Raw genomic sequence first — 12,352 nt, 5'->3', positions numbered from 1 at the left:
GATATGTTTTAGTGAATCAAATTTTAGCATGAAATTTTATTTAATTTGATATTAACATCGCATAGCATTTTCATGCAGTGTATGTAGATATTCACACGTAGTGGTACAACTGGTATTTTTATATATGGAAAGGCATGCTTTTCTAAGTCAGTCACTGATTTTTGTTATTGTCGTTTGTTGGATTCCTCCTCCCCTGATTTTGGTATCTAATGAGGAATGCAGCAGAGCCTCACCTTCAGCGTGTGTAAACTTAACTATGGTACAGGAGTGTGAGTGGAGTCCTACAGGAGTGGAGAGAGTAAGTGCTGGAGAACAGTGGGAGCAGAAAGCGCTGCTCTGGCTGGAAATTGGGAACTGGAGGGAGGGAGACGAGCTGACTCTTTCAGGAGTAAGGTTTTACTTTATGTAGTGTTTCTGACTTTACACATTATTCCTTCAAGCATTTGCCTATCCTGCCTTCATCTTAATTGTATGTTTTAAGGCTGAAATGGAATATCCTGAACGTTTAAAGTTCTCTAAGGTGAGTGTCTCATTAGAGGGCTAAATGTGTTTGAACATATTGAACACATGGCAAGATATCGACCTCCACCAGAAGAGGAAGATGTTAGTGAAAGAAACATTGAAAACTCAACAAACAGCAAAAAAATGAGAAAAAACATTGTAATTATTAACTCCAGAGAAAATAAAGATGACACAGTGAAATGTACATATTACAGTTTACAGCTGAGCTGTGGATAACATTCTCTTAGTTGTAATGATTTAAATATTAAGTATTGCGCTACATAAGACCCCTGATATATCTCTGTAGGGATATTAGGCGGAGGTGGTCGGGGGTGGAGTGGGGAACACAGCGTCCTTCTGTGAAAGAAAGTCCACGGATAGCCTCTGACAGTAAAAAGCAAAAAAGAGCAGCACGAGCATGTTATTTAGATGCCTGGAGGAAGATACAAGGGGGGGCACTAAAAGCAGTTGAGCTTGGAGGTAAGTACACAGCCATGAAATCACCACGACAATCAATCCGACTTCACTAAAATGTTTTTTTCAAAAAAAGCAGTTGAGAGTTGTTGTTCCTGTTAAGTGAGAAGCAGGGTGGGGATGGGGGGAGAGGCTGCTGTTGCACATGATATGCTTTGCAGTCTTCTTTGGACCTCTCATTACTTAGATCGCATGTAAACTTGAAATAAATGAAGGATAAAATACCAGATCTAGGCTTAAATTCCAGCGTGGCAACTCTACTAGCTGTGTGACCTTGAGCAAGTAACTTAATTCCTCTGAGCCCCCGTTTCCTCATCCGTAACATAAGAATTCAGATCGATTACATTATATTTATATTTTCATTTTAAAATATATATGTGTGTATAAATATATATTCACCAGTATGATGTTCCATGCAGGATAGGCCCTCAGTAATTTTCATTCCCCTCTCCATGCCCATCACACCCATTTCACCCTTGTGACATTGTGTTATATATTATTACCGTACAACATAAGAAGTTGGATCACTTTAGCCGTTTTTATATAGTGTTTTAACTTCCAGAATCTGGGGTTTTACTGGGAGATTTATCCCTCTAGCGTGATAGTGCCATCCCTCTGAGGCAAATAATACAAGGGCTTCTGCATCAAGATTTTCATTGTAGGAGGAGGCGGGAAGGCTTTGGGGAGTAATGGACAGTTTTGAGTGAAAGCTCAGAATTGACACAGTAGGGAGAAGGGATGACTGTTGGCATGGAGGTTGATGCATCAAGTGAAGGAACAGAATGACCAACGAGTCCCGGTTTGCCTGAGGCTTTCCTGGTTTCTGCACAGACAGTCCTGCATCCCAGGAACCCCTGCAGTGCTGGTGGGCATCCACTGCGACACATTCCCTCCCTTCGGCCACAGTTAGTTTCCAGAGCTTTGTCGGAGCCCTTTGCTTATCTACTACACCCCAAAACTGTGATCTGCACCAGGACTCGGGCATTCAACTCAAACTATCTTAAGACACACAGAATGTATTCCTAACACCCAAAATATGCCCTCATCTGCTCACAGATGCCCAAATTCACCCTGACAGGAGACACGGGGGCCCATGTCACAGTTGGCAGTAATGTTTAGGAAGCAAATAAGTCAGGAACAAAAGAATACACACAGTACGATTCCCTTTATGAAAAGATCAAGCGGGCAAAATGGTCTTCTTAAGGATGCTTACATACGTCCATAGACTATCTTAAGGAAATGACTGCCTCTACTTAACTCTAGTTGTGGGGGGGAAGGTTGTGTTGGTAAAGGATGGCAGAGAGGATTCAGAGGTTCTGGCAATGTTCTATTTGTTAAATTGTAGTCATGTATTGAACGCACTTTGATGTATCCAAGTTTTATTTCATAGTTTTTAAAAGTCAATCAAAACAAGGTAAAGAAATAAAATGCTGCAGAGATAGGCTCACAGCTATTTTATATAACTGATAATTGATCTCTTCCTGAGAGCGAGTGTTGATGGAGGAGGGGCTGGGACGCTGAGCCGAGGATAAACAGACGGGCAGTGAGGTAAGGACTAGAATGACAAATAAAACCAGAAGGATTGACAGACATGGCGCACAGCAGAGACCAGGGGTCATGGCAGTCCCTCCAGCCACACAAAACCTAACAAGATTTACTGGTGGTGATAGACGGCTGCCTCCTCACCAAAAGCAATTCCTCCACAGAAGCGACCTGGAGAGATGGCAGGCCTCTGCACATGATCATCAGCCATTTTCTACAACTTTCTTGAAACTCAGTAGTGGGCTTACCTCTCACCTACAGCAGCAGAGAAGGGGCAGCCTATTCGAACATACGAATCAATAATGCATTCATGCCAGCATCCTGGTACACAGAAGCAGCGATGAGAATCTTATCTCCTTTCTCAAAGTGATCTGGTCTCACTCACAAAGAAGATGTTTCCATACCACTCTGGATGGTTCAGCCCTAAATGTTTTCCCCACTCACTTAGGAAGGTGACAAAAAAGAGGCGAGGTGGGAGCCTAATTTACCAGTATCTAATGAAATGCAGCAAGCATTTCTAAATGGATTTTTTTTCCTAAAAACCTTAGAATTAGGTTTTAAAGGCTGCCATAGGGTGTCCACACCCCACCCAACAGCACCTGCTTATTGACATGTAGACCTAGCTTCTGGGATGGTTTCCCTGTGACTCAGAGTGAGTGTTGTCCCTAAAGAAGCTTATAAGCATTCAGCCTTTGTGCCAGGTTTCAAAATAGTATTTGACTAATGCGATCATTATAGGGTTCATTCCGTTTGTATGTGAATCAGATTTGAAGAGGCAATTTGCCCATCTTTGTTCCTTACAAAGCCAATGGTTTTAATGTAACCAGACAAACAAATTTCAGGATCTACAGTTATTATCATCCTGTCTGATAACTATCCTCTCTTTGCGAGAGGGAGCATCAATAGACTGAAGCAACACTTCGGAGACCCTGTGAGTTTAGCAAACAATTTTACCGCAATTTGTCATTGATCTCCTGTAGCCTAATTTCTTTCAACCCTATCCTGTGTAAATGTGCTTGGAATAAGGACCCAAAATAGAATTTCAATATGATGTTTTCATCATTCCTGAAACTCAGGTGTTCATCTGAACCTCAAACTATTTTGGCTGGCTTCTCTTTGTACTGTTCTCCATCCTTCCCCTACTTTCTCTTCTTCCCAGTTTTCTAATCTCACTTGGCTTCTCTAGATCTTACCTGAACTAAGCAGCTCATAGGAGTTGAAACTTGGGGTGTTAGTTCATTCTCGTCACCCCGCCAGCCTCTTCTCCACCCTTCTGATCTGGCAATGGAAAGCCACATACACAACATCCAGATCCTCCCTGCTATAAGTACAGGTTAGAGTTCATTGCAGTGGGTTTGCCCCTTGAAGAGTGGCCAGGTGTAGGGAAAGGTATGTTAAGACCAATTGATTGCTCACACCTTTGCCATCAGAACATGCCACACAGGGGCATGCGTTGCAGTCTGGGCTCCAGCATCACATGGCTGAGCCCTATGTCACACCCACCTGCATCTGCTGTGCACAGAAGGAATGGCAAGCCTGGTTCTTCTGACTGAATGTTTTCCGAAGCATAGCCAGTGCTTACCCACATGACTGGGTCCTCCATTGTAGAAAGCTGTTGAAATCTGAAGGTAGCGTCATGTTACAGTTGCTTATCAATTTTGTCTAGTTTTGCCTCTTTCTCAAGAAGAAGGAGATCCTGCTGGCTTATCCGAAGTCAAATAGAGTAGTCATTGTTCACTTCCATGATGGTTTATGAGCAATAAAATAGTAGAGGAAAATAATGTCACAAATAATCCCTGAAACTTTAACTTGATTTAGCATTGAAGTAAATTTTCTGATGGAGAAAGTTGTTGTTAATATGGAAAATATAAGCTTACAAATGGATTTTCTGTACTCTGTATTCTGATTGCAGTGATCATTGACTAGAGTGAGCTGAAATATTTGTAATTCTACATCCTTTCTATTACCTACATGTTGTAGGGATTAAGTACTTTCAAGTGGTGAAATGGCTGGTAGGTAAAAGGCAAGGGATTCAAGTGACAAACTAGATAATCCTCCTGGAGTTACCAACAGTCAACCATAGCTAAACCTCTTCTCACCATTGTTTTCTTCTCCACTTTAATTCAGACAACCCTCCCACTACTGTGTTTGTGACAGTTTATCTGGAACTAACCAATCCCAAAGTATCATAAATTTGAGAAGCTTACTCAATCATGGGAACTGGTATGTCTTATCAATTCTCTCTTGCCATACAATGATAACCCAAATTTCCATAGGCCTTATTCACAGTTCATAAATACAGATGAGGTCACATGCATTGTAATAATTTAAATATTACTGTCTCTTCTCCTCACTTACCTACCCAGGACTGAAGCCTGTTATGATGTTTGAGGGTTCCTGAGGAAACAAATTTGACCCTCAGCTACAGCCACCACATGCGCCATGTTTCTCTTTTGTTCTGGTACCCCCATTGATGTCCTCCAGGATGCTTGAAGATCCCTCACCTTTGTCTCAATGCTGTTGCTCACTAAGAGAGTACTAGTGTCCCCACCAAGAATACTATTTCCTGGTGCCTTCGCAGAAGCCAAGCAGGGGTTAAGCGCCTTCATTTGGTCCCATGAAGAAATAGGAAGAAGGTCTCTTCCCCACTCTCATTATACTTTATTGCCAGACACCAAGCAAGGACGCTTTCTGTAGCTGCGTCTTCCAGAGCATGTCACCTAAACAGTTTCTTTGGTTGATGCTTATCCTTGGGAGTAGAAAAATAATAGAGATTCTTCTGTGTTTCTTCATTCACCCACTGTACCTGTAGGTACCGATTCATAAATATCCTTCTGATAGGTTTCTTGCTTCAATTAAATTAACAATTATAAATAGGTGCTTGGAGGCGACTACCAAACCATCATATGACCCAAGTATGTTTGTATTTTCTCTGTGATATCACAGAATTTTCTATCTTTAACATTTATATGAAGGCATTATCTGAAAATGTTCTCCTGTTATTATCCTCAAATGAACCTCTAGCCATTTCTTTTTTTTAAAGGCATAATATAAAGTGAATAAAAATGTACACCTTTCCCAACAGAAGGCTGGAAAATAAAATAAACTTTGGGTCTATCTTTGCCCAAAGTCATTTTCTGCTCCAAAATTTGGGTGTCCTACATACGTAGGGAGTAATTTTATAAATAACTAGGGGAACCTCCAGTGTCTAGTAGAGCAAGCACTGCCCCCTCACAGTCATCTTCATGCTAACTCTAAAGGAAAGAGATGTGTTTTCCACATAGCTTTGATGTCAGGACTGCCAATCTCAGACAGTTTTTATTTGTGTCAGTTCTCCAGCTACCTAAACAATTGTTTTGGGGCCGGCCCAGTGGTGCAGGGGTTAAGTTCGCACATTCCGCTTCTCTGCGGCCCAGGGTTCGCTGGTTCAGATCCCGGGTGCGGACATGGCACTGCTTGGCATGCCATGCTGTGGTAGGCGTCCCACATATAAAGTAGAGGAAGATGGGCATGGATGTTAGCTCAGGGCCAGGCTTCCTCAGCAAAAAGAGGAGGATTGGCAGTAGTTAGCTCAGGGCTAATCTTCCTCAAATAAAAGTTTAAAAAATTGTTTTTTCATTTTCTGAAGAGTAAAAAAAATTAATCAAATTGAACATGTGGGTGCCCATAATTGTAAAGCTATATATTCTAGAAGCTAGGAGACATACACTCCTTCAGTTCAGAAATGGAGACTTATCCCTCTTTCTTCCTCCATGTATATAATAGTGTCTGACGTTATATTCAGTTGTTGAATTAAGTGTTATGACAAAAAGGCAAGCAAATGAGAGCACTGGGGGAGAAACAATTAGTTGGAAATGGGAGTCTTAAGTAGACCTTACAAATGAGGGGGCATTTGATCTGGATCTTGGAAAACGAAGATGAGACACAATCCAGCAAGAGAGAACAGCAGGAGTTAAAGCTCGTGGGAATTAATATACATGATTTTCTCTGGGAGTAGCAAGCAGATACCTAGTAAGGTGGTGTTGATGGGTGGAGGAACTTCAGGCTCTGCTGCTTAGATGGATGATGATGTCCTTAGCAGAGACAGAGAATTCAGCAGTAGGAATATGCAAGACAGAGGGAGAAGAAATAAAGAGTTCTGCTTTGAATATATTGAATTTGAGATGCCCATAGGACATCCAGTCGGAAAAAGTAGCTGGAAATTCAGGTCTGTATATAAAAGAAGTGGTTGCTGTTGACAGAGATGCTAATTTTGGGGTCTTTGACACATAGGTGGTAATTAAAACCATGAATGAGATTCTCAGACAAAGAGTCTAGAACAAGAAGTAGAAAACCACAATGGAAAGCCCCCTGGGAAATTCCTACCTTTAAAGGATAGGCATAACAAGGATCCAGACCTCTAAAGAGTCTTAGAAAGGCCAGGCAACTAGTTGTGGCTAGAAATTAAATATTTGTAGAGGAATTAAGCAGCATGTTTATGTGACTTTTGAAGTAACGATTGGAAGCGCAAGAGCAGGACAGAGAAAATGAATGGTTGGGTTTTGAACTATAAATAGTGGTTTGGTGGATTTGAATTTAGTGTTAATGAGAGTGCAGTTGAAATGGTGGACTGTGAAGTTCAAGTTAGACATAGCATGGTAAAGAGAGGGCATGACCTTCTTCATGATTTACCAAAGTACAGAGATTGCTTCAGGACTATGGACCTCAGCACATGGGGCTCCTGCCCGTGAACACATAATGGTGAGCATGGTAAGCCTTTGCAAGCTCAATAGAAAAGAAAACACGAGGGCTTGGTAGACTATAACATTGTGGACAACATTATGCTGGAAGACAAGATGTTATTAAACATGTTTAATGGGAGCATGAAAGTACACAAAAAGTTCAATAAGTTATGACTGGGGTAAAGAGCTCAAATTTCAAAAATAGATCCTTCTCAGGAGATAACAGGGCCCAAGTGTGCTCAAGCAAATGGACTGCTGAGGAGGATGAGAGACTACATACTGGATGGGACACATGTGAACATTCAAGCCAGGGATGCATTGGAAGAAAAAACAAAAATAGTAACTAAAACCCAGAGGCCAAAATCCTTAAGAATTCTGAGTAATAACCTGGAGTTTGGCAGACAGTCATGACCAGGTGTGGAAAAAAAGGGTAGATGTAGGTATTTATAGCTTCCAAGGAGGAAGGACAATAAAAGAAGATGATAGGAAAATGCTCTGAAAATGATGGTGGAGAGCAAGGAAAGAGCTCTTACCTTCTCCTCCTAGTCTAAGATAAGGAGTACATGGGGAATAAACAGCTTTTACTTGAGACGGGTTTGAGGAAAATGCTAGGAATAAATTCAGGATTATGTGAGGTATCAGTGGAAGAGGCTGCAAACTCTGGTTAGAGCTCTTTTGTCGGGCTGAGCATATAAAACTTACGTGGTGACAGAACACTACCGGAAAGGGCGTGGTGAAGGGTGCTAGGTTCAGAGTGACGCTCTGAAAAGGGGGATGACTTTGTGGTTAGTGCTGATTGTTCCAAAGAATAAAACAACCAAAACACATACGGGGACTGAAAAATCCCTGTCTTCATGGACTTTTCTGTACTGTTAAGCTTAAAAGGCACACACATAAAAATAACTGGTACTGTTGATGAGGATTATTTTAGGCTGGTTACTTTTAAAAACTGCAGGTGAGAAGGAGGCTCTGAGCATTAGAATTTACTTACCTTTTGTTAAGAGACATTTACATTGTAAAGGAAATCTCCATCTGTAAAGGTGCCTCCCTCTCTGCACCAGGAGGAAGCGGAGATGACCTTATCTCTAGAAACTCTTAATGGGGACAGCAAGGACTTAAGTCTTGTTTATTCTGCTTCTCTGGTAACCTCATGTAGCTGACTCCCCTCACCACCCACATCCTCCGGGAAGCATAGGACATCCTGACTTAATCCTGTCTGATTTGTATCTAAAGTTATATGACCCCCCAATAACGAGACCCCACCTGCACTGATACCATTTTAACAACTTGTTTTTTACATGTTCTTTCCTTTATCTTGTAAAGAGATAACTCACATACCTATGCCTTCAATTTAGCCCTACCCTCAACCCACATTTGCAGCAGCTCTTCCTGCCCATGGGTCCTGTCCCCATGCTATTCCACACTATTCTCTGAATAAAAGAGCACTATTGCCAGACCTTGCTCACCGACCCCTCATCACTATGAAGTAGCAAAATTTAGACAACACAGAGCCCAAGTGTATAGAGTTTAAGGAGGCTGCAATTCTTGCAGTATGGATGATGTAAGAGAGGAACTGGGATTTAGAGAACAGATATCTATTAGAATAAATAGAAGTAGAAAGGCTATTCCAGGAGGTGTTCACATTAGAAAGAACTGAAAGTATTAAAATTGATATTTTATTAAGGATTTGATTCAGAGTAATCCAGTGATGTGGTAAAACAAGATATGAGTACAGATGAAACAAGGGGTAGAGATGAAACATGATTGGCCATGTGCCAATTACTGTTGGATCTGGCTGATGGATATAGGGTTTATTTTAGACCACTTTCTCCCTTTCTGCATATGCTTGAAAAATTCCAGAAAAGGGGCTGGCCCGGTGGCGCAGCAGTTAAGTTCTCACGTTCTGCTTCTTGGTGGCCTGGGGTTCTCCAGTTCAGATCCCGGGTGCGGACATGGCACTGCTTGGCACGCCATGCTGTGGCAGGCATCCCACATATAAAGTAGAGGAAGAGGGGCATGGATGTTAGCTCAGGGCCAGACTTCCTCAGCAAAAAAGAGGAGGATTGGCAGTAGTTAGCTCAGGGCTAATCTTCCTCAAAAAAAAAAAAAAAAGAAAAATTCCAGAAGAAATAAAACACAAATAAAAAATTAAAAAGTTCAATTGGGATGATGATCTATGAAGAAGAAAATGGTATAAAATTAAAGCGAATGAGAAAAGGAAAAAAATGAGGGCCTAAAAGCACAAATATACATTTCATGTTCTGACTGCTTGGAGGAGAAAGGGAAGATCAGTTTGGGCACCTTGGAGCACTTGTGTGCAGACAAGGTTTGAGAGTTGGAACAGAGACTGTGGGAGACCGTTCAGGACTAGGCTTATATATTTTGACTCTGTTTCCTCTACCACCACCACAACCATCATCATCATCTTCATCACCATCAAGTATTCTTCTATGAACTCCTAGTGTTTGCAGGGAATACTGTGAGGTGACAAGAGATTTTCACATATTGAGGTATATGGGGTAACTATTCGAGTTCAAAACTGATTTGGCTTGAACTAGAAAGCCTCACCTATGGCCCATCAAAAATACATTGCACATCTGCTTATCCATTAAAGTAAGGACTCTCTCTTGAGATAAAGAATGCATACTCACCCTCCTATGCCCAGCTGGTAACAACACCCTATTGGTAACGCCCTATTGGTAACACCCAGATTAGTCCCTTTCCTGACATCAGGGTCATGTTGACCTGCTAATTCGCAACTGAATACCTCTTTGAAAATGTATCCTAGGTGTGTTTAATGTATCTTCTTTGTTCTAAAAAGATATAAGACTGTACTGAAACTCATGCTTCTCTGGAACACCATCTAAGGCCTTCCCGGGTTATAATCCTCACTCTGGCTCATAATAAACTCACTCCAACTCTGATTTATAGGTTGGTTATGGATTCTTTGTGTCAACAGAGGTATAAAAATAGTCTAATCAAAATTAGTTTTTCATTTCATGTTGAAATTTTGCAACTCATGTGCATGCTCAATTCTCCCTAATGAGCTGTTGATGAAAATAATCCATAACCAATCTATAAATGAAAATTTGGGTGAGTTTATTCTGAGCTAAAATCTGAGGACCATGGCCCAGGGCCTTTCTTCCCAAAGGAAGAAAGGGCACCAAAGAAGTGAGGTACACAGAGTGGTTATATACCCGCAAAGAGGATGCTTTACATATTATTGAAATGTCCCTCCCACAATAGTCACAAGATTGCCCTGTCAGCACAGCACTTGATGGTCACAGCAGGTAGTGGGTCTGCTATTTTTATTTGTCAGAACTAACCAGGATTCCATTTGATTCAATAAATATGAAAGATAGACTGTGTTGTGCTAGGGTATGGAGAGGCAGAAGCAAGAGGTGAGAAAGTGGTAGGAAAATTGGCATGCAGGTCTGCAGATCTAAAATTCTTATTCTTCTCACTACACTGATGGATAAAAATGGCAAGTAATAGGATATATTGGAGTATACGAGGAAGGCATTTGGTGTAAACCTAATTCGGCCAGACCTTGTCTTTCCAAAAGGGCCTGACTGAGGCCGTTGAGCATGCATTGTATATCTGCTTTAGACATTCCCTATGGCAAGAACAAAGGCCCTTGAGATAAAGGTGCAACTCCCATCCCCCCCCCCCCCCAACATTGGCAATTCCTTAAGGATTAAGCATCTTCCCTTAGGCTAGGAACTGATTGCTGCACTCACCTGTGACCACCCAGTTTGAGACAATAGACTTGCCTCCCGCTACGCCCTTCAAGATAGCAGACCCACTACCTGCTGTGTCCAGCAGGTGCTGTGCTGACAGGGCAATCTTGTGACTATTGTGGGAGGGACATTACAATCATATGTGAAACATCCTGTTTGGGGGTATATAACCACTCTGTGTACCTCACTTCTTTGGTGCCCTCTCTTCCTTTGGGAAGAAAGTACCCGGGCCATGGTCCTCAGATTTTAGCTCAGGATAAACTCACCCAAATTTTCATTATAGATTGGTTATGGATTATTTTCGTTGACAACATTAAAGGGTCTTCTATTTATTGATGTAAGATTTTTTTTCACCTTTTCCCCCTAAAGTTTCTCTCAACACAATTGACATGGCTAAAATCAATTGCTCTAATACATTTATGGCTACTTCCTCGAATCTTCCCTATGAAAAGCAATGAATTCATACTACATCATTTCTGCCTTTTATTTAGCAATGCTACTTTTGGAAGTAATTATTAAAATCCATCAGTAAGAGTAGCAAGAAAACAATATTTAAGGGAAATTTCTTGCACATCCTAAAATATACTAGGATATTCCCTGGAAGCTGAAGTCATTTATGCTTTATTTATTTATTTGGTATTTTGTTTGTTTGTTCTGAATTGTGGACATTGGTGTTTTGATATAGATATCTAATCCTTCCAATCTATCTAAGTTATCTACTGGAATAAAATCTTGTAATAGCAAGTTCCATGGCTTAATTGTCATGTGTCAATACAATATGTATTGTGTCATGGTTAATTCATTCTAAGTGCTTTGCATGTTAGGTCTATTTTTATTTATGGATGTACTCTTTATCATTTTATTATGGGCAGGGCATGAAGGAATTCAATTAGTCTACATCTCTTATTTACATGTAAATCTTTCCACTATCTTCTCTTCTTGCTCTACCTCCTCCACTTTCTTCTTCTCTTTCTCTTTTACTTTTGAATGAATAACCTTGGCTTTCACTTGGCAATAAACACTGTGATACAGTCTTGTCCTCAGACATTTAAATGAATGCAATCACTGGAACTTCCTACAGTCTCTTCTTATCAGAATTCCAAATACCAGAGGCCTTATGGTTTCCACATATTTGTTCCATGTCATTTCATCACGTCCTCATGGTCACAACAGCAGAATAATCAATGGTAAATTCCTGAAGGATCGAATCATCACCGGTGCTTATTAGTGACCTTTTCTATTTGAACTCTTTTAGTTCTGTGATATTTATGAACAGACTGAGACAGGGATATTTCCCAAATAAAATTCAATTCTAATTTCTTAAGAGGCAAATTAGAGTTCACTTTCCACCTCAGAACTTCAACGTCCCTAATA

General features: G+C 40.9%; 1 protein-coding gene across 1 annotated transcript in view; it reads right to left on the bottom strand.

Annotated features, from left to right (window-relative positions):
- Positions 1 to 12,352, bottom strand: part of SERPINB7 (serpin family B member 7) — a 56,641-nt gene that overhangs the window by 27,246 nt on the left and 17,043 nt on the right. The gene's annotated exons all lie outside the window — the stretch shown is intronic.

Source organism: Equus caballus, chromosome 8, assembly GCF_041296265.1.
Source record: "Equus caballus isolate H_3958 breed thoroughbred chromosome 8, TB-T2T, whole genome shotgun sequence".
NCBI classification, from domain to species: Eukaryota; Metazoa; Chordata; class Mammalia; order Perissodactyla; family Equidae; genus Equus; species Equus caballus.
The sequence above is the reverse complement of the archived record's forward strand: the minus strand, read 5'-3'. Positions and strand labels throughout refer to the sequence as shown.